The sequence below is a fragment of the Manis pentadactyla genome, chromosome X (genome assembly GCF_030020395.1).
Source record: "Manis pentadactyla isolate mManPen7 chromosome X, mManPen7.hap1, whole genome shotgun sequence".
Lineage (NCBI taxonomy): Eukaryota > Metazoa > Chordata > Mammalia > Pholidota > Manidae > Manis > Manis pentadactyla.
This window is the reverse complement of record NC_080038.1, coordinates 45,757,319-45,781,246: the sequence shown is the minus strand read 5'-3', so window position 1 is coordinate 45,781,246 and position 23,928 is coordinate 45,757,319. Positions and strand designations below refer to the sequence as shown.

The 23,928-nt window shown below is 39.7% G+C and overlaps 1 long non-coding RNA gene across 3 annotated transcripts in view; it reads left to right on the top strand.

Moving 5' to 3' along the window:
- Positions 1-23,066, top strand: part of LOC130682037 (uncharacterized) — an 86,185-nt gene extending 63,119 nt beyond the window's left edge. Inside the window, exon 4 of one of the 3 annotated variants that reach the window (XR_008995345.1) lies at positions 22,516-23,066. This is a non-coding gene — a long non-coding RNA (uncharacterized LOC130682037). Of the gene's footprint in view, positions 1-3,600; positions 3,735-20,300; positions 21,318-22,515 lie in introns of those variants that run through there. The other 2 variants (XR_008995346.1, XR_008995343.1) reach the window with 2 other exon arrangements.
- Positions 23,067-23,928: the final 862 nt, after the last annotated feature.

Here is a 23,928-nt window from a genome sequence, read left to right as displayed (position 1 = left end):
ATAGTTGATTTTACTACTATTATTGAACTTCACACCTGCTTAGCAAATAATTGGTCTACTACCTTTCATGTAGGTTTATTTTCACTGATGAAAAGTATTTAGGCTTAAGAATATTTCCATCTAGAAAAGTCCCTTTAACATACTGTAAGGTCAATTTCATGGTGGTGAATTCTTTAAACATTCTTTTATCTGGGAAAGCTTTTTATCTCTTCTTCAATTCTGAATGATAACTTTGCTGGGTAGAGGATTCTTGGTTGTAGGTTCTTCATTTTCAATACATTAAATATTTCATGCCACTCCCTTCTGACTTGTAAAGTTTCTGCTGAGAAATCTGGTGCTAGCCTTATGGAGTTTCCTTTATTGGTAACTGCCTCTCTCTTGCTGCTTTTAAGATTCTCTCTTCACCTTTAATTTTGCCATTTTAAGTAGTATATATCTTGATGTTGTCTTCCTGGCATTCCTTTTATTAGGGGCGCTCTGCACTTCCAGGACCTGAAATGTCTATTTCCTTCCTCAAATTGGGGAAGTTTTCAGCTATTACTTCTTCAAAGAGTCTTTGTACTCCTTTGTCTCTTTCATCTCCTTATGGGACCCCAATATGTGAATATTGTTTCATTTGGAGTTGTCACACAGCTCTCTTACAGCATCTTTTTATTAGTAAAAATTCTTTTCTGTCTCTCTTCCTCAATTTGTTTTCCTGTTCTCTATTTTCCCTCTCATTGATTCTTTCCTGTACTTCCAGCAGTCTATTATTCATTCCCTCCATTGTATTTTTCATTTCAGTTATTGTATTCTTCAGCTCTGGGTGGCTCTTTTTCAAAATATCTCTTTGTGTAAATTCTTGCTGACATCATGTATTATTTTTCTGCAGGTCAGTGAGCATCTTTACGACTGTTACTTTGAATTATTTATCAAAATGATTGCTAATCTCCATTTCATTTAGCCCTTCTTCTGGTGTTTTATCTTGTTCATTTGTTTGAAACATATTCATATACCTCTTCATTTTGTCTGGAGTTCTATGTTTCTTCCTTTGTATCAGATATATTAGCTATGCCTCTTGGACTAGAAGGTAATGGCTTTATGAAGAAGGTGTCCCGTGGTACCCAGAAGCTCAAGACTCTTTGTTCATCAGTACCTGGTTCTCCTTTGTGGTAGAGCCACAGTTGGTGGTTGTCTCTCGGAGGGGCCACCTTTCTGCCTGTCTGCTTGCAGTGGCTGATGCCTTTCAGCAGAGGCTGACAGATCACATATGTGTTCCCTTTACCTGCACTGAGGCCTTCTGCTGGGATTTGTTATGGGTGGAGCTACCCTCTTCCTGCTAGTCAGCAATGACAGCTGCTGCTGGGATGAGTAGGTCAGGTTGTGTAGGTGCATAGGGAAGCACTGCCACAGGTCTGCTACACCAGTGAGGGAGATGGAGAGTTTAGAGCTGGCTCCCATGTGTACCCTATCAGTTGGGTGTGAAGGAAGACCGGGAAATTGGGGAAGGTGTCCTCCTTCCACCTTCCAGGTTGTCGGGTCCCTTCTCTGTCTCTGACCCGCAGATGAGAGAAGAGGCGCGATTGGTTGTCGAAGACCTAAGGACCAGCCAGGGGACTCAGGTGTGACAGCGCAAGAGTGGTGCTGAGAAGGCATCTCTCATATTTATTGATGAAATGGTTGTTAAGGACAATCAGATTCTGTTTAGGGGTCTCCATGCACAATCATTAATCAAGTTCAACTCTCAACAGTTTCCAAACTTCTGAAATATAACGGACAAGTTCTCATGATAAACAATACAAGAGCATTCATATCACAGAAACTGTTTCTGTCTTGGCTACTGTTTCTGTTTTGACTGTGAATCATGAACCATAAACCATCAAGGCAAATGTGATTATACTTATGATTTTTATACTTTATATATGAATTCCCACATTTACCATCCCCCCTTTTTTTTATTAAAGAGCTTCAAAATAATGATTGTTGTAACTCAAGCGAAAGGTCCGTTTTAAATTTTCTAAGTATTAACCTAGCTGGACAAAAGCAGCAAAGAATGCCTCATATAAATGGGGAGACGAGGTTCTAAGCCTCGCCTCAGTTGACCCCCACCTCCTCACCTGTTGACCCTTTATGACTGTGCCTGTCTTAGGTTGTTCCTCCCATGAGGAATCTTACCCATCTCTGGCTAACCAGCCATCTCCTGGGGCCACACAGGGGGAGAACGTACAGAAAAAGGAGGCATTAGAAGTAAATGTTGATGTTTGTTGATGTTTGTTTTCATACTCTCACTCTTATGTCCAGCCTTAATCATAGAAATCACAAAATACAAAGGTTTAGTGCACGGATTTCCATGAGTAACAATACAAACAAAGAACAATCATTTCTTAGACATTACTTCTAGGAAAGTAGCGTAAGCATGCATTGGTTTCAACAAACTGGCGACCATATGACGCATCCAGGCTATCAAGACAGGAAGGCAAATACACAAAAGGAGCAGGCCTACCAATATAGGCCATATCCAGTGAAACCAAGAAAACCAGTTAGGTAACTCAGGCATTTGAGAAAACTTATCAATAATATGATGAATATTATCTAATTGATTGTGAATGGTTTGAGAAAAGTCAGACAAATTAAAACAACACATGCCTGGAAACTGTTCACATCCCATATGTTCTTTTAACAACAGGTAGTCTATAGTAGCATGGTCTTGAAGTACTGCAACTCGCACTTCTCCTAGTTCTTGGTTGAGTTCAGGTAATACAGAAGCAGTCAGATTTATTGTTTTACTGTATGCACAGGCCATCTTGAATATTTCATTTTGCATTCCTACAACGAGTCCTGGAACTGGTAAGATGAATGCAGCAGAGACAGCTACAGTGACAGGATCCAACAACTTCAAGTTGTCATCACAATCAGGTGGCAGGGCTCAAGAAACCTGTCTGTGTTTATATCCAGGATGGTCTATAAGAGCAGGAAGAATATGTCCCACTCCACAAACACCTTGATAATGTGAAGAAAAGGCTTGATATGATTTGTTATTGCATAAGAACACCCAGCCATTTGGAAGTCTATATCCAAAAGGCCATTTTACACGAATGGTAGAATTGCAGTAGGAAGGAATATGAGTGCAATTAATACATATACATTCAGAAACTATAGTAGTACTGACAGGTAAGTTCAATTGAACTTCACAAGTAAGAACTTTAGGAGAGTGAGTAATGTTTATTCCTGAAATATTAGTAAAAACAGGAAAAGGGAGTCCTATATCTATCAAATTTCTCTTTAATAATCCACTAATAGAGGAATCTCCTGCTACACGAAAAGATGACTTGTTCTATCCTTGACCTGCGAATTGTAACCACATATTAGGTGAAGAAAACTCCCTCTCTGGAGATAGTGATATGTCTAGGTAGACATAACTACTTTTATATAATATATCAGGAGTTCCTTTTTGATACTTCTCACAAGAATAATTGCCAATATCATTTCTGGTCAAAACTGTTTTATAAATGTTGTAGCGAATATTGTCTCTTTTAGACTGATCAGTTGCATTATACCATCCAAGTTTTCCTCCATACTTTTGTCTATATATCTCTTTGCCGTCTTTTTTCCATACTATAGGACCTACAGGAGTAGAAAAGGTGGATACACACTGAAGGACTACTCCTCGGCCTAAATATGGAGGACTGCTCACACTAGCTGTAATAGTGCAAGCTTGTGCAGTGTGTATATGTATGAATGCTATCACCAAAAACAAAAGTAGAAACTTCACTATCCAGGAAGCTTCATTCCAGTGATGAAGTTTGTTGGTGGCCATCCTCTGGAGCAACTCTTCCATAGGATGTTGATGTTGGGAGTTCTTCTTCATATTGTATCTTAATTCTTTTTCTGGGCAGCCAAATCAAACGTTAATCCTCTGTAACAACACAAACAAACCCTTTGCCCCACACTTTAATATGACCTTTATACCACTGTGAAGAACCTATTGGAGACCACCATACAGGAACTGCTGTTGTTTCAGGAAAAGAAATATTGTCAGAAAAATGTATTTCCATAGCTGATCGTCCATCACCTTTTAAAAGATCAAAATTGAGAACATGTAAAGCATGCATTAATTGTTGATTTGCAGTTAATTTTATCATATCGGGGAGTAATCCCCCTTTTTGTTTTAACAAATAATGCTTAAGAGTAAGATGACAATGTTCAGTTAGAGTTTGACCCGTAGAATTGTAAAGAATGCCTGTTTTATGAGTGATATTATACAGCTGAAAAAATTTCTTTAGCGTAGAGGAGAGGTAAACGGGAGTAATGTCAGTTTTTATGGTGGCAGGAATGCCTAATACTGCAAATGCTTGTAAAAGATGAGTAATAACATGATTAGATGGTTCTCCTGTTAAAGCTGTTGCCCACAAAATGGAAGAATAAGTATCAGTAGAAACATGAACATGTTTAAGAGTTCCAAATTCAGGAACAATAGTAACATCCATTTGCCATAGGGTGTTAGAGCACGTTCCCCTGGGAACGGTTCCTGCTTGTAAATGAGGAGAATAAATTTGAGAACAGGTTGGACAAGAATTCAAAATATTTTGAGCTTCAGATGCAGAGAGAGAAAAACGCTTCTGTAAGGTGAAGGAAGGAGCATGAGTCAGGTCGTGATATCGTTGAGCTGGTGAGTAATTAGCTAAAGAAACAAGCTTGTCTACTTTATCATTATAATATGATAAAGGACCTGGTAAATTAGAATGTGATCGTATATGAGTGATGAAGAAGGGATGTAGACGTTGACGGATACACACCTGTAATTGAGAAAATAAAGTGTTAATAGGAGATTACACAGTGCCCAATGTTGCAGTTTCTAATAGAGGAACAGAAAAGGCAGCATAAGCAGAGTCAGTAACAATATTGAGAGGACCTGGAAAATTGCAGAGCTTGCAATACAGCATATAACTCATTTTGTTGTGCAGAAGTAAAAGACGTTTGAAAAGTTTTTGAAAAACCAGAACAAATTGTATAGGGTGCTTTAAAAATTTTGTTCCATCTGTAAAACAGGTAACAGTATTTAATAATGGATTAGGAGAAGTCTTTTGAGGAAGGATCCATTGATGGCACTGAAAAAAGGAAAATAATTTATTCTTAGGGAAATGACAGTCAATATTTCCTAAATAATCTGAAAGTGCAGTTTGCCAATGAGTATTTTCTTGAAATACTTGCATAATATTTTGTTTAGATAAGGGAAGAATAATGGAGTGAGGGTCTTGACCAATCATCTGTCTTAGTCTCTGTCGTCCTTTAAGGATAATGGAGGCTACTTTGTCAATGTAAGGTTGTAAGGAGGGTTTGGTTTGATTCTGCAAAAATATCCATTCTAACCAACCATCACATTGACAGAGCAATCCTGTAGGAGAATGAGGAGTAAATTAATAAAAATAAGGGTTTGTGTAAGTCAATTCTTGATAATTGAGTCTTTTGGATGTGTTGTTCTATCCATTTGAGATCTTCCTCAGTTTTTGAGGTTAAGTCTCTAGGACTATTAAGATCTGAGGGTTCTTTTAAGGTATTGAAAAGATGTTGTAATTTATAAGTTGGAATTCCCAATTATGGTCGGATCCAATTAATATCTCCTAAGAGCTTTTGAAAATCATTTAAAGTTTTAAGATGATCTCTCCTAATATGAATTTTCTGAGGGATTATTGAATTTTCTTGAATTTTACTTCCCAAATAATTCATTGGGTATTGCATTTGTATTTTATCTGGTGCTATTTGTAATCCCCATTGTTTTAATTCAACTTCAGTCTCATTGAGAATATTGGTAAGAGATAGATGCCTAAGTAGGGCTATGAGAATATCATCCATATAATGAATGATATAAGCTGAAGGCCATTTTTCATGTATAGGCTGAAAGCTCTGTGCACATAATTTTGACAAATTGGAGGGCTGTTTAACATTCCTTGAGGAAGTACTTTCTATTGGAATCTTTCTGAAGGTGCCTGCAAGTTTAAAGAAGGGACAGTAAAAGCAAACTTTTCCCTATCTATATGGCTAAAGGAATTGTAAAAAAAACAATCTTTAAGATCAATTATAGCCATGTTCCAGTCTTTTGTAACCATAGCCGGAGAAGGGAGGCCTTGTTGCAAAGGTCCCATAGGTTTAAGAACTGCATTAATTTGTCTCAAGTCTTGCAAAAGTCTCTAATTTCCTGATTTCTTTTTTATAACAAATACAGGAGAATTCCACGTGCTTGTGGAAAATTCTAACCTATCTAGCTGAAGCTGTTCTTGAACTAATGTGTGTAAGGCTACCAATTTTTCTTTATTGAGGGGCTATTGATCCACCCAAACAGGCGTCTGAGTGGTCCACTGTAATGGTATAGGAGCTGGCAGCCATTTATCAGTGACCCCTAAGAAAAAGACTGAATTGATGAAGGCTCATCAAAAGATAATGTAGTATGCCATTGTTGCATTAAATCTCATCCCCAGAGATTACTTGCTACATCAACAATTAAAGGTTTTAACAAACCTAATTGTTTTTCAGGGTCTAGACAATGTAAGGTAGCTGAACTTTGCCATACTTGAGAAGCTGTATGATACCTGAAACTTGAATATGCTTTTCTTGTTTGGGCCAATTTTTTGGCCAATATTTAAGAACAATTACAGATACATCAGCCCCTGTATCTAACAATCCTGTAAAAGACTTGCCTTGAATACTGATTTTGCATTGAGGTCTGTCAGATGTAATTTTTGTATTAAGCCATGTTTGTTTATTTGTACTTCCAAATCCACCTTGTCCCCTCTCATAAGGTGTTGTTGAAGGTGGGAGATAGGGAAGTAAAAGTAACTGAGCAATTCTTTCTCCTTGAGGTATATATAATTCCTTATCAGATGATACCATTATTTTAATCTCACCCATATAATCTTGATCAATAACTCCAGGTCTTACTATTAATCCTTTTAGAGTCCAGCTACTACGGCCTAAAAGTAATCCTACAGAATTGGCTGGTAAAGGACCAAAAATTCCTGTACTAAGTAATTGGACTTCTTGTGATTGGTGTAAATATACAGATTGAGAAGAGGCAAGATCTACAGCAGCAATTCCTTTAGTTGCTGCTTATAAATCATGCCATGTTCTTTTAATTGGAGAGGATGCCTCTGTATTATTTTCTAGGGCCTCAGAGGCTGGCCCGATTGAAGGTTTAAAGGCTGACACTCATTGATAGGATTACCATCTTCATCAAATTTTGAACCACATTCACGTAACCAATGTCTCCCTTTTTTACATTTTGGGCAAACAGACGGCGATTTGGCTCTTTTGTTTTCTTCTGTGATCGGCAGTCCTTTTTCATATGCCCTTGTCTGCCACAACCAAAACATTTCAAATTTCCTACATTTCTCTTTGACCTTCCCTTCATAGCAGTTGCTAGTAAATTAGCTTGATATGTAGGTGAACCTATATCAGCACAGGCTTTGATATAATCTTCCATTCTAGCTCCTGTGGCTTTTAAAGGTCTAAGAACTCTCTGACACTCTGTATTTGCATTATCATAGGCTAGCATCTGTAACAACAGATCTCTCAAATCTGGATGTGCTACTGTCTTTCTCAAATTATCTTGCAATCTCACAACAAAGTCAACAGGATTCATTAAGCCCTTGTTTAAGCTTACTAAATGGCAAGGCAGGCTTTCCAGCTGCTTGTATTTTCTCCCAGGCTTTTAAGCAACACAGATGTACTTGTGTTACTGCTATGTCTTCTATCCAGCTTGTCTTTCTATCTGCAGCCAGTCTCCTTGTCCTGCTAGTTGTTCAGCAGTTATAAGAATTGAAGGATTGGCATGCTGATTTCTCAAAGCTTGTGCTTTTGCTTCCTCATACCACCAGGTTTTAAATTGTAAAAACTCAGAAGAGTCTAGACAAGTATGAGCCAATAAATCCCAATCGTGAGGAATCATCCTTTCCTGTTCTGCTAACCCCCTCAAGAGACCCACAACATAAGGAGAATTAATACCATAAGAAGAAATAGCCTGTTTAAAGTCTTTTAATGTCTTGTAAGGAATAGGTGTATAAAGTGCTTTGACCCCTACTTGCGGAAAATCAGGATCCTCACCTGGCCCATAAAGAGTTAAATTAACTGGTGCTACTAAGGGTGTCAGATAAGCATCTGTATCTCCCTCCTTCTGGGCTTTAAGTATTCCTGCTGAGAAGGCAGACATAGCAGGAACAGACACTGGGGATTTTTTACCATGAGAGGAATGAACAGAATTCTCATCATCAGTCTCTGAAGAAGAGGAAGAGGAGTCAGATGGATGTGTGGATGAAGATCGTGTACTTGATTCCACCACATCATCTAAGAGTTCTCTCTCACCCTCTTGTGTATCTGACTTGGTTTCAGACAGTGGGGGAATTTGCAAAGACTGCAAGGTGAGAGTGATCAAATTACATAAAGACCAAACAGGCATAGGGATGACATTTCCCTGCCTGTGAGCCTTTTTAAAGTCTCTTAAGACATTATCCCAATCAGCTTGTTTAAGTGTCCCTTGTGGTGGTAACCAATAACAATATTTTTTAATATATTTTTGAAGTTGAGCAAAGTCCTTTTTAAAAGTTATCACTCCTGAGGTTTTTTAGAAGGGCATGGAGTAATTTTAAATAATCCTCCGGTTTAGCTGCTTTAGTTTTGTTTTGGCCTATTATAGTGTCCCTGACGTCTCAATCCTGTTCCCTACGTATGCTTTCCTGGGAATCTTACTGGATCGACGATCTTCGGTGCTTTCCCCACCTGTGAATTGCAAGCGCCGCCAAGTGGAGATTCTCTGCCCTAAGCTTTGACCGTCTTTCCGGTCCCTGTTCAGGCGCCACTTATCGGGTCCCTTCCCTGTCTCTGACCCATAGATGAGAGAAGAGACGCGATTGGTCGTTGAAGACCTAAGGACCAGCCAGGGGACTCAAGGTGTGACAGCACAAGAGTGGTGCCAAGAACGCATCTCTCATATTTATTGATGAAATGGCTGTTAACAATAAGATTCTGTTAAGGGGTCTCCATGCGCAATCATTAATCAAGTCTAACTGTCAACAGTTACCCACCTTCTGAAATATAACGAACAAGTTCTCATGATGAATGCTAGGAAAGAGTATAAAACCTAAAAGTGATTTATTCCCACTAGGATGTTTAAACATTTTAACAGTAAGGTATTAACAAAGGGCCATGTGGTGGAAGCTGCTCAGGCTGAGAGTGGGGGTGGGGGAATTGATAAGGGCCTGGCAATACCTGTTTGAGTTTTGTAAACCTACCAATAAAATTAAGACAAATGTAAAGGAAAGAGAGATTAAAGATGGCAGCGTGAGAGGAGAGACAGAGGCTTCCTCCTAAAATGATACAATTAGAAAACTTAATTGGCGCAACTAAGACTGAGGGAGCAACAAGAAAGAGGACGCGTCAGACTGCACACACATGGAGAAAAGAGCAGACCTCACGGAACAGGGTAACGTACCAGAGCTGTGGCTCCATGGGACCTGAGCCCCTCCCTGACCCCAGCTCACTGGTGGGAGGAAGAGAAATGGAGCAGGGAGGGAGTGGAAGGTTTGGGACTGCTGAATACCTAGCTCCGGAGATCTGCTCTGGGAGCACAAACCTACATTTCATGGTGCTTTCATGAGACTCGCATGACTACCGGGTTGGAAAGTTAATATAGGCAGTGTTCCTGGGGAGACTGGGATTCCGGTTGCTTGTGGAAAGCAGGGATCAATATATGCCTGCTCTGGGACAAAAACTTATACCTGTGTGCCCAGCCCACTGGCTCAGGCAGTGGAGACAGGCACAGGAGCCAGGAGGCTGGGAACAGCTCTTTCCTTCCCCCAGTACCGCTCCCCTGTGACCCCTGACATTGCTTCAGGGGCTCAGCAGCTCCAGAATAGAGCTTCTGGACACTAGAGGGTGCGATATACAAACACGAAATGCCAAAGGAATCTTGTCCAGATTCGTTGTTAATACAAGTCCCGAGAAAGATTTAAATGAAATGGACCTCGTTACTCTTCCTGAAAGGGAGTTCAAAATAAAAATCATCAACATCCAAATGGAGGTACGGAAAGACATCCAAGAACTCAGGAATGAATTCAGGTCGGAGATTCAATCATTGAAGAACATGATGGAGGGTATTAAAAGCAGGTTGGATACGGTGGAGGAGACAAATGAAATAAAAACTAGAGAAGAGGAATACAAAGAAGCTGAGGCACAGAGAGAAAAAAGGATCTCTAAGAATGAAAGAAAATTGAGAGAACTGTGTGACCAATCCGAACGGAAAAATATTCGCATTATAGGGATACCAGAAGAAGAAGAAAGAGAGAAAGGGATAGAAAGTGTCTGAGGAGGTAGTTGCCGAAAACTTCCCCAATCTGGGGAAGGAGATAGTCGCTCAGGCCATGGAGATCCACAGATCCCCCTACACAAGGGACCCAAGGAAGACAACACCGAGACACATAGTAATTAAAATGGGAAACATCAAGGATAAGGACACACTGTGAAAAGCAGCCAGAGGCAGAAATAAGATCACATACAAAGGAAAGCCCATCAGACTAACAACAGACTTCTCAGCAGAAACCTTACAGGCCAGAAGGGAGTGGCATGATGTATTTAATGCCATGAAGCAGAAAGGCCTGGAACAAAGATTACTTTTTCCAGCGAGATTATCATTTAAATTTGAAGGGGGAATTAAACAATTTCCAGATAAGCAAAAACTGAGAGAGTTTACCTCCCACAAACCATCTATGCAGTCTATTTTGGAGGGACTGCTATAGACGGAAGTGTTCCTAGGGTTGGATAGCTGTCACCAGAGGTAGTAAAATCATGGTAGGAAGGGTGGAGCAGCTGATTGTGAGGGAAATGCAAAATTAAGTTGACTATCCCCAAAGCCAATCAAGGGATAGAGAAAAAGTATAGAATCTGATACCCAATATATAAAGAATAAAGGAGGAAGAAAAAGGAGAAATAGAAAAGAACCTTTAGATTTTGTTTGTAACAGCATACTAAGTGAGTTAAGTTAGACTCTTAGACAGTAAGGCAAGTAACCTGGAACCTTTGGTAATCATGAATCTAAAGCCTGAAATGTCAATAAGTGCATACCTATTGATAATCACCCTAAATGTAAATGGACTGAATGCACCAATCAAAAGACGTAGTCACAGAATGGATAAAAAAAAACAAGACCCATCTATATACTTCTTACAAGAGACTCACCTCAAACCCAAAGACATGCACAGACTAAAAGTCAAGGGTTGGAAAAAGATATTTCATGCAAACAATAGGGAGAAAAAAGCAGGTGTTGCAGTACTAGTATCAGACAAAATAGACTTCAAAACAAAGAAAGTAACGAGATAAAGAAGGACATTACATAATGATAAAGGGCTCAGTCCAACAAGAGGACAAAACCATTATAAATATATATGCACCCAACACAGGAGCACCAGCATATGTGAAACAAATACTAACAGAACTAAAGGAGGAAATAGAATGCAATTCATTCAGTTTAGGGGACTTCAACACACCATTCACTCCAAAGGACAGATCTGCCAGACAGAAAATAAGTACAAACTCAAATGAATAGTCTAACATTAGAATTATCAAAATTGGAAAAAGAAGAACAAATGAGGCCTAAGTCAGCAGAAGGAGGGACATAATAAAGATCAGAGAAGAAATAAACAAAATTGAAAAGAATAACACAATAGAAAAAAACAATGAAACCAAGAGCTGGTTCTTTGACAAAATAAACAAAATAGATAATCCTCTAGGCAGAATTATTAAGGGAAAAAGAGAATCAACACACATCAACAGAATCAGAAAAGAGAAAGGAAACATCACGACGGACCCAACAGAAATACAAGGAATTATTAGAGCCTACTATAAAAATCTGTATGCTAAGAAGCTGGAAATCCTAGAAGAAATGGACAAATTCCTAGAAAAATACAAGTTTCCAAAACTGACCAAGGAAGAAACAGAAAATCTAAACAAACCAAATACCAGTAAAGAAATTGAAGTGGTAATCAGAAAACTACCCAAGAACAAAACCCCCAGGCCATATGGATTTACCTTGGAATTTTATCAGACATATAGAGAAGATATAATACCCATTCTCCTTAAAGTTTTCCAAAAAATAGCAGAGGAGGTAATACTCCCAAACTCATTCTATGAAGCCAACATCACCCTAATACCAAGACCAGGCAAAGACCCCACCAAAATAGAAAATTACAGACCAATATCCCTGATGAATGTAGATGCAAAAATACTCAATAAACTATTAGCAAACCAAATTCAGAAATATATCAAAAGAATCAGACACCATGAACAAGTGGGATTCATCCCATGGATGCAAGGATGATACAGCATTCAAAAATCCATCAACATCATCCACCACATGAACAAAAAGAAGGACAAAAACCACATGATCATCTCCATAGATGCTGAAAAAGTATTTGACAAAATTCAACATCCATTAATGATAAAAACTCTCAGCAAAATGGGTATAGAGGGCAAGTACCTCAACATAATAAAGGCCATATACGATAAACCCACAGCCAATATCATACTGAACAGCGAGAAGCTGAAAGCTTTTCCTCTGAGATGGGGAAAAGACAGGGATGCACACTCTCTCCACTCTTATTCAACATAGTACTGGAGGTCCTAGCCATGGCAATTAGACAAAACAAAAAAATACAAGGAATACCAATTGGTAAAGAAGATGTTAAACTGTCACTATTTGCAGATGACATGATATTGTACATAAAAAACCCTAAAGACTCCACTGCAAAACTACTAGTACTGATATCAGAATACAGCAAAGTTGCAGGATACAAAATTAACACACAGAAGTCTGTGGCTTTCCTATACACTAACAGTGTACCAATAGATAGAGAAATCAGGAAAACAATTCCATTCACAACTGCATCAAAAAGAATAAAATACCTAGGAATAAACCTAATCAAAGAAGTGAAAGACCTATACCCTGAAATCTATAAGACACTCTTAAGAGAAATTAAAGAGGACACTAACGAATGGAAGCTCATCCTATGCTCTTGGCTAGGAAGAATTAATATCGTTAAAATGGCCATCCTGCCCAAAGCAATATACAGATTTGATGCAATCCATATCAAATTACCAACAACATTCTTCAATGAACAGGAACAAATAGTTCAAAAATTCATATGGAAACACCAAAGACCCCGAATAGACAAAGCAAGCCTGAGAAAGAAGAATAAAGTGGGGGGGATCTCACTCCCCAACTTCAAGCTCTACTACAAAGCCACAGTAATCAAGACAATTTGGTACTGGCACAAGAACAGAGCCACAGACCAGTGGAACAGATTACAGACCCCAGACATTAACCCAACATATATGTCAATTAATATATGATAAAGGAGCCGTGGACATACAATGGGGACATGACAGTCTCTTCAATAGATGGTGCTGGCAAAACTGGGCAGCTACATGTAAGAGAATGAAACTGGATCACTGTCTAACCCCATACACAAAAGTGAATTCAAAATTTATCAAAGACCTGAATGTAAGCCATGAAACCATAAAACTTAGAAAAAAAACATAGGCAAAAATCTCTTGGATATTAACATTAGCGACTTCTTCATGAACACCTCTCCCTGGGCAAGGAAAACAAAATAAAAAATGAACAAGTGGGACTATATTAAGCTGAAAAGCTTCTCTACAGCAAAGGACACCATCAATAGAACAAAAAGGGGTCCTATAGTATGGGAGAATATATTCATATATGAGAGATCTGATAAAGGGTTAACATCCAAAATATATAAAGGACTCACGCACCTCAAAAAACAAAGAGCAAATAATCCAATTAAAAAATGGGCAGAGGAGCTGGACAGACAGTTCTCCAAATTACAAATTCAGATGGCCAACAGATACATGAAAAGATGTTCCACATCACTAGTCATCAGAGAAAGGCCAATTAAAAGCACAATGAGATGTCACCACACACCATTAAGGATTGCCACCATCCGAAGACAAACAACAACATATGTTTGCGAGGTTGTGGAGAAAGGGGAATTCTCCTACACTGTTGCTGGGAATGTAAATTAGTTCAACCATTGTGGAAAGCAGTATGGAGGTTCCTCAAAAAGCTCAATATAGACATACCATTTGACCCAGGAATTCCACTTTTGGAATTTACCCTAAGAATGCAGCATCCCAATTTGAAAAAGACATATGCACCCCTATGTTTATCACAGCACTATTTACCATAGCCAAGAAATGGAAGCAACCTAAATGTCCATCAGTAGATGAATTGATAAAGAAGATGTGGTACATATACACAATGGAATATTACTCAGCCCTACGAAGAAAACAAATTCTACCATTTGCAACAACATGGATGGAGCTAGAGGGTATTATGCTCTGTGAAATAAGCCAGGCAGAGAAAGACAAGTATCAAATGAATTCACTCATATGTGGAGTATAAGAGTAAAGAATAACTGAAGGAACAAAACAGCACCAGAATAACAGATCCCAAGAATGGACTAGCAGTTACCAAAGGGAAAGGGTCTAGGGAGGATGCATGTGAAGGCAGGGATAAAGGCAGGGAAAAGGAAGGGGGTATTATGATTAGCATGTATAATTAGCATGTGGGGTGGCATGGGGAGGGCTGCGCAACAGAGTGAAGATAAGTAATGATGCCACAGCATCTTACTATGCTGATGTACAGTGACTGTGTTGGGGTGGTGTGGGGGGAACTTGTTCAAGGGGGGAGCCTAGTAAACATAATGTTCTTCATGGAATCGATGATTAATGATAATAACAGAAGAAAAGGAATCAGAAATGGAAAGGAAAAATCACGGTGGACCCAACAGAAATACCAAAAATTATTAGAGAGTACTATGAGAATCTATATGGTAACAAGGTGGAGAACCTAGAAGAATTGGACAACTTCCTAGAAAAATACAATCTTCCAAGACTGACCAAGGAAGAAACAGAAAATTCAAACAGACCAATTACCAGGAATGAAATTGAATTGGTAATGTAATAAAAGAACTACTCCAGAACAAAACCGCTGGCCAGATGGATTCACCGCTGAATTTTATCAGACATATAGAGAAGACATAATACCCATTCTCCTTAAAGTTTTCCAAAAAATAGAAGAGGAGAGAATACTTCTAAACTAATTCTACGAAGCCAGCATCACTCTAATACCAAAAGCAGTCAAAGACCCCACCAAAAAAGAAAACTACAGACCAATATCCCTGATGAACATAGATGCAAAAATACTCAACAAAATATTAGCAAAACGAAATCAAAAATACGTCAAGAGGATCATACCCCATGACCAAGTGGGATTCATCCCAGAGATGCAAGGATGGTACAACATTCGAAAATCCATCAACATCATCCACCACATCAACAAAAAGAAGGACAAAAACCACATGATCATCTCTATAGTCCCTGAAAAACCATTAGACAAAATTCAACATCCATTCATGATAAAAATTCTCAACAAAATGTGTATAGAGGGCAAGTCCATCAACATAATAAAGGCCATATATGACAGTCCCACAGCCAACATCATACTTAACAGCGAGAAACTGAATGCTATTCGTCTAAGATCGGGAACAAGACAGGGATGCCCGCTCTCCCCACTGTGATTCAACATATTACTGCAGGTCCTAGCCACGGCAATCAGACAAAACAAAGAAATACAACCAATCCAAATTGGTAAAGAAGAAATCAAACTGTCACTATTTGCAGATGACATGATATTGTACATAAAAAACCCTAAAGACTCCTCTCCAAAACTACTAGAACAAATATCTGAATTCAGCAAAGTTGTAGGATACAAAATTAATACACAGAAAACTGTTGCTTTCCTATACACTAATGATGAACTAGCAGAAAGAGAAATTAGGAAACATTTCCATTCACAATTGTATCAAAACGTATAAAATAGCTAGGAATAAACCTTACCAAGGAAGTGAAAGACCTATATACCCTGCAAACTACTAGACACTCTTAAGAGAAACTAAGGAGTACACTTACCAATGGCAACTCATCCCATGCTCTTGGCTAGGAAGAATTGATATTGTCAAAATGGCCATCCTGCCTAAAGCAATCTACATATTCAATGCAATCGTTCTTTAACAAAGTGGAACAAATAGTGTTAAAATTCATATGGAACCAGAAAAGACTCTGAATAGCCTTAGGAATCCTGAGAAGGAACAATAAAGCAGGGAGGTTCTCACTTCCCAACTTCACGCTCTACTACAAAGCCACAGTAATTAAGACAATTTGGTACTGGCACAAGAACAGTCCCACAGACAAGTGGAACAGAATAGAGAGTCCAGATATGAACCCAAACATATATGGTAAATTAATATATGATAAAGGAGTCATGGATATACAATGGGGAAATGACAGCATCTTCAACAGCTGGTGTTTGCAAAACTGGACAGCTACATGTAAGAGAATGAAACTGAATCATTGTCTAACCCCATACACAAAAGTGAATTTGAAATGGATCAAAGACCTGAATGTAAGTCATGAAACCACAAAACTTTTAGAGAAACACTTAGGCAAAAATCTCTTGGACATAAACATGAGTGACTTCTTCATGAACATATCTCCCCAGGCAAGGGAAACAACAGCAAAAATGAACAAATGGGACTATATCAAGCTGAAAAGCTTCTCTACAGCAAAGAACACCATCAATAGAACAAAAAGGCATCCTACAGTATGGGAGAATATATTCATAAATGACAAATCCGATAAAGGGTTGACATCCAATATATATAAAGAGCTCATACACCTCAACAAAGAAAAAGCAAATAATCCAATTAAAAAATGGGCAGAGGAGCTGAACAGACAGTTCTCCAAAGAAGAAATTCAGATGGCCAACAGGCACATGTAAAGATGGTCCACATCACTAGTCATCAGAGAAATGCAAATTAAAACCACTATGAGATATCACCTCACACCAGTAAGGATCGCCACTATCCAGAAGACAAACAACAACAAATGTTGGCACAGATGTGGAGAAAGGGGAACCCTCCTACACTGCTGGTGGGAATGTAAATTAGTTCAACCATTGTGGAAAGCAATATGGAGGTTCCTCAAAATGCTCAAAATAGACTTACCATTTGACCCAGGAATTCCACTTCTAGGGATTTACCCTAAGAATGCAGCAGCCCAGTTTGAAAAAGACAGATGCACCCCTATGTTTATCGCAGCACTATTTACAATAGCCAAGAAATGGAAGCAACCTAAGTGTCCATCAGCAGATGAATGGATAAAGAAGAGGTGGTACATATACACAATGGAATACTATTCAGCCGTACGATGGAAACAAATCCTACCACTTGCAATAACATAGATTGAGCTAGAGGATATTATGCTCAGTGAAATAAGCCAGGCAGAGAAAGACAAGTATCAAATGATTTCACTCATCTGTGGAGTATAAGAACAAAGAAAAAAAACTGAAGGAGCAAAACAGCAGACTCACAGAACCCAAGAAAGGACTAACAGTTACCAAAGGAAAAGGGACTGGGGAGGTCGAGTGGAAAGGGAGGGATAAGGTGGGGGGAAGAAAGGGAGCATTATGATTATGTTGTATAATGTGGGTGGGGGACACATGGAGTGCTGTACAATGCTGAGAAGACATGTAGTGATTCTACAGCATCTTACTACACTGATGGACAGTGACTGTAATGGGTTATGTGGGGGTGACTTGGTGATCGGGGGAGTCTAGTAACCATAATGTTCCTCGTGTAATTGTAGATTAATGATACCAAAAATAAACAAAAAAGAAAAATGTTAAAAGCAACTGAAGAGATTGCTTACATTAATAATGGTAAAGAATGTATATATCTGATGTTATAATTAATAAATGCTTTAGCACAAGTTCTGTATATGTGGTCGATATTACAAAATTCCACTGGATTCCTATATACTGTCATAAAATTAGAAAGAGAGGGTATTTTGAATGCCATTTATTATGTCATCAGAAAACAGCAAGGACCTAGGAGCACATCCAACAAAGGAGTCCCAAGACCTCTGCCCACACGAAACATAACATGTCTGAGGGAACTTAAATAAGACCTGCATAAGTCAGAGCTTTATCACATTTCTAAATTAGAAGGCAATGGTATGAAAGTGAATTGAAGACAGAATTCTCGTGAAAATGGCCTATAGATTCAATGCAATCCCAATCACGTTCCCTGCAGTTTTCTTTTAAATGTGGAAGTTTTCGAGCTGCTTCTAAATCATATGTGGGTAACAAAGGTCCTAGGATGGCCACGGCCATGTAAACCAAGACCTTTCAGGACTTTTCGAGCCAGAGAGCAAGACCAACTCTGACGTTTTAATAACTAAGAGAGTGTGGCATGAGCACAATGGAACAAAGAGAAGCGTCCATGAACAGACTCACGCAAGCATGGCCACCTCATTTACAATAATTGTGCCACTGCAGTGTTCTGGGGGAAGGACAGTCTTGTAAATAAGTTCAGCTGGGACGAGCTGGATAGTCATCCATATGGAAAAAAGACTAACTTAGGCCGTACATAAAAATTAATTCCAGAAGTTAAAGTTTATGGGAAAAGACACGTGAGCATATCTTTATGACCTTGCGGTAGGCAAAGATATTGGAAGCAGCATACAAGGAACATTAACTGTAAAGGAAAACATTGACAATCTGTACTCTATCAAAATAAGGACTTCTGTTCATCCAAAGACACACTTAGAGAGTGAAAAGGTAAGTCTCAGAATGGGAGAAAGATATTTGCAACACATATGTTCCTCGAATGTCTTATGTACGGAATGTAATACCTCCTAAAATCAAGAAGAAAAAAGAAGACAATGCAATGAAAACTTGCAAAATATCTGAACAAGACCTTCACAAAATAGGACATCCAGCTAACTGACCAATGAACAAATAAAAAGCTGCTCAGCCTCAGTGACCAGGGCTATGCATGCTAAAATCCCAGTGAGACCTCACAGATCACCTACCAAAACAGCCAAGACAACCACCAATATCAAGGGTTGGTGAGGGTGTGGAAGAACTCTCTGGTGCTGATGGGAGTGTATACTGGTACCACCACTTTGGAAAACGTTTGGCACAACCTACAAAGCTGAGTATGTGTGTTCTTTATAACCCAGCAATGCTGTCTGTATTAATTGTCTATTCATAACGAACTGCCACAAACTTAGCGGCTTAAAAACATTGTCTATTTATTAGCTCACAGTTCTGTAGGTCAGGGGCCCGTGCATGGCATGGCTTTGCTCTCTGCTCAGTGTATCAGAGGGTGAAATCAGATGTTGGCCAGGTTGTCGTTCTTTGTGGAGGCTCTGAGGAGGAATCTACTTCCAAGCTCATTCTGTTTACTGGCAGAGTTCAGTTCCACTCTCAGTTCCTAGAGGCCACTCACAAGCTCCTTGCCACGTGGCTCCTTCCATACACTCTCTCACACTGGAGGCTCTCAGGAAGGGCCCAGGCCATTTTAAGGGCTTGCCTGATTAGGCCCAGCCCACCCAGATACCCTCTTTATTTCAAGGTCCACACTGATTTGGGACTTAACTACCTCTACAGAATCTCTTTTCCTGTGTAATGTAACATAATCACAGGAGTGCTATCTCATCATATCCCCGTGCTCCTCTCACACTCAACAGGGGGTGGATTATACAAGGTTGAGGGTCATCAGGGGTCCTCTTAGAATTCTGCCTCTGCCCACAGTCTGCCCTCTGGCCTCCAGAGGTCCAGTCTGTCTCACACAAAACGTTCCTTTACCCCATCCCACAGTCTCTCAATTTCTCATGGTATTATGGCATCAAGACAGTTCCTAAAGCACACCACCTCAGTCATCTAAATCAGGCATGGGTGAGGTTCCTGGGTATAAGCCATGCAGTACAACTCCTGGGGCACAATCCCTCTCCAATTGTGGACCGGTGACACTAAAGTGGCAAGCTATCTTCCCCAAACATAGGTAATGGTGGGACAGGCATAGGACTGACAGCTATAATATTCTGGCTTACCACAGGGAGAAATGGAAGGCATAAAGGACTGAGAGTCCCAAAACATTTTGGAAATCCAGCGGGCAGAACACCAGCCAAAATTCTTTGATAAAGTTTCAAAACCTGGCATAATCCTAAGTAGCTCTTGGATCTGCCTTCCTTGCCCTTGGTTCTGCCCTCTGAGCGAGCCAGCCTTCCTGTTTCACAGAAGGTAGCAGATGTTTGCAGCTGAGTGTGGTCCTGACTGGCTTGCTCTCTGCCACTAAGAGACTAGGGGTCCAAGAACCTGTTTCATTTTCTATTCTCTCTCTCCCTTTTGGTCCAAGCTCATGGTGTTCCTGCTGATGGAAGTTTCTCAAGAACCTCGTGAGGCTGTGCGAATTTCACTGGCATTCACTCCATTACACCAAATCCCCACCCATACGTTTGTTCAAGACAATGCCTTGTTTTGGGGGTTGGGGTCCTGCTGGGGTGGCTGAGGGACACCAACCTTGAGCATCCCAGAGGCCCTCCAACATAGTTAAGAAAATCTGTGAGAGACAACTTTAGTCTCTTGAGAGGGCTTTTCATGGGAATTAGTAATCTGAACTTTTAGTCTTTCTGAGCATTTAGCAAAAGTTTGTATAACCACACCCTTGGATTTTCTCTAGACCACACTTTCAGAAGCATTCTCTTAGTTTTACCTTCTTTGTTTCTCTCTCCCTTTCTTCCTTTCTTTCTTCCTGCTCTTTTCCCTTCCTACCTCCTCTTTCATTCTTCCTCTTTCTCTACCTCCCTCCCACCCTCTCTCTCTCCCTCTGTCTCTTTCCCTCTCTTTCTTTAATAAACTAAGAATTTCCCAAATCACCAAGTCCTGGTTCCTTTTGTTTAACAGTTCTTTGCACAATTTACCCTTCTCTCCTCATATTTTGCTCTAAGCAGCAAGAAGATATCAGGCCATACCTTCAATACATTGTTTGGAAATCTCCTCAGATATATATCTGTGTTCCTCATTGGTTACTTCAACTTTCCACATAACTGCAGGATACAATAATGCTAAGCATCAGCCATTGTATAAGAGACTCCTCCCTTACTGTAGTTTCCAATAACTCATCCCTCACTTCATTGGGAGCCTGCACTGTCAGAATCTTCCAGGTCCAGATGTTCATTAAAAGTCTGATAACAGTTAGTTTGGCTTTCTGTAGGGCAACTTAGGATTTCCCTAACATTCTCCTTATTGCTTGAGAGTCCCCACCAGCAGAGGTTTTAAATACCAGATCTGTACTAGCACTCTGCTCAAGGCAATCTATGTCTTTTTCTATTGTGCCTCCCAAATTCTGCCTTGGCCTTATATCCAAGTTTGTCATTTATATTTTCTTCTTTCCACAGAGCTGCAGGCAATGATCTTGTTATATTTTCTGCCCCTCATAGCAGGGATCCCCCTTTCCCCAGTTTCCAAGATCACACTCCTTGCTTTCTTATGAGCCCTCACCCAGCAGGGTCCTTAAAGTTCAGATTTCTGCTAAGAGTCTGTCTTAATGCTTTTTCCCAGGTGACTTAGGCTCTCTCTAGCATGCACCTCAAAACTCCTCCAGCCTTTGCCCACTGCACAATTGCAAAGCCATGCCCATGTTTTTAGATGTTTGCAATGGCAGCACCCCACATCCAGGTCCAGAACCAATACCAGTTTTCTTTTACTTATTTTTTATTTATTATTGAAGTATAGTTGATATACAATATTATATTGGCTTCAAGAATACACATAGTGGTTGGACAGTTATCTACATTATTGAATGCTCACTCCAACTAGTGTAGTTACTATGCATCAACATTGAAAGTTGTTACAGAATTCCTGATTATATTCTCTATGCTGTACTTTCATCCCCATGACCAATTTATATTATGATTGAGATTCTTTGCCTCTTTATCCCCTTCCCCTATTCCACCCACCCACCCCGACCTCTCCCCCATGGTAACCACCAGTCACTTCTCAGTGTCTATGAGAGTATTGCTGTTTTGTTCATAACATCTGTATTTGTGTTCTATTGGTGTGGAACAAATGGCTGCATTCTTTAGCAGCTTAAAACAACCTCCATGTATTAGCTCACAGTTCTGCAGCCCAGAAGTCTGTGCCCCATGTGACTGGCTGCCCTGCTCAGGGACTCACAGGGTGGGATGGCAGTGGACTTGCTGTGTCCCTTTCTAGAGGCTCTGGTGGAGGGTCCCTTCTAGATTCATCCACATTGTTAACCAAATTCTGCCCCAGCTGCTGGACGACGGAGCCCCCATTCTCCTGCTGGCAGTCAGCCTGGGCTGCACTCCCCTCCTTGAGGCTGCCTGAGGTTCCTCGCCATGTGGCCCCTGCCAAATGCTCTCTTGTGCTTCAAGTCTCTCAGGAGGGGCCTAGACCCTTGAAAGTGTTTGCCCAGTTTGGTTTGGCCCACCTCAACTAATCTCCCCATCTTAAGGTCAACTGACCTGTGGCCTTAATTACATCTGCAAAGTCTTTTCTGCCACAGAAAGTAATGTAATCACGGGAGTGATATTTCATCATATCCACAGGCTCCATCCAACTCAACGAGAAGGAGGATTATACAAAGATGTGGGCCACTGGGCATCATCCTAGAATTCTGGCCACCACACAGTCCAAGTATACGTGCAGCAGAAATGCAAACACGTTCTCCAAAACACATGAATAAAAACATTCACAGCATCATTACTGATGCTAGACCTGAACTGGAAGCGATCTGAACATCCGCCAACAGTTGAGTGAAGAAATACAGTGTGGTGTATTCACAGCATGGAAGTCCATACAGACGTGAAACAAGCAAGCACCCTTACATGCAACAACAATGGGCAGATTTCAATATCAGAACACTGAGCAAAAGAAGCCATGACTGGTAATACTATTTGTAGAAAATTATTAAATGGGCCAAAAAAAATCCCTTAGGGTGACGTGGGCCAGAAGAGTCTCTAACTCTGAGGTGTAATGACCAGATAAGGGCACAATATAGATTTATGGGGTTCCAATAATGTATCTATATCTCGGTCTTGGAGGTGGGGACACGTATATGTTTACTTTGTGAAATGTCATTAAAAATTGTTGTCATTTGTGATCTGTGTTCTCTTTGTATGTTATACGTCAGTGAAAGAAAGTCTACTGGAAATAGAAGGGAAGAAAAAACGCATATAAAATACTAGAGGAATTGACAGAAACACATTTCAGACTCAGAATCCCTCTAAAATCTCAATGGCTGCCCAAACCAAAGTCACTTTTCCTGACTCATTTGTCCGTAATAGATAACCTGAACTGACATTAAGCTGTTTTTAGTCTTTATTTATCTTCACTAAATATTGGCACGAATATTTATGCTTCACTGCAGAAATACTGTTTTATTAGCTTCAGCAGTACTCTTTCAGGCTCTGCTATGGCTCTTATGTAAACTATGGTATACGAATTCTGAAACATCTGGTCCCAACAGTTTCAGATAAGGGACTGTGGGTGGGCCAGTAGTAAAGGATTTTAACTCGGTGGTAAAGGATTTTAATTCAGATGAAGACAGATCAAGTAGACAAGAGCTAAGAAAGACCACAGAGGGTTTATCAGAGATGGACAGAATTTCTTGAGCTTTTTTTTTAAAAGCATTTCAGATGATATGTTTTTCTTCCTTTGTCCTACTGATGTGATGGATTCTTAAAATATTAACATATTTCTCAATGTTACACCAACCTCTTGTGACTAGAAGAACTAGCAGGATGTGGCAGGCTTTCTATATACTGCTGAACTTTATATGCTGAAGGGGTAAAAAAATGCATTTGTAGTTTTACCTATATAACACATTATAATCTTATATATATATTATAATACATGGAATTTTACATATATCATACATGATATATTTTACACATATACACTTTACAGATAAAAGAGTTAAATATATGCTCCTAAGTGAGGCAGATCCATACTTCTATGTA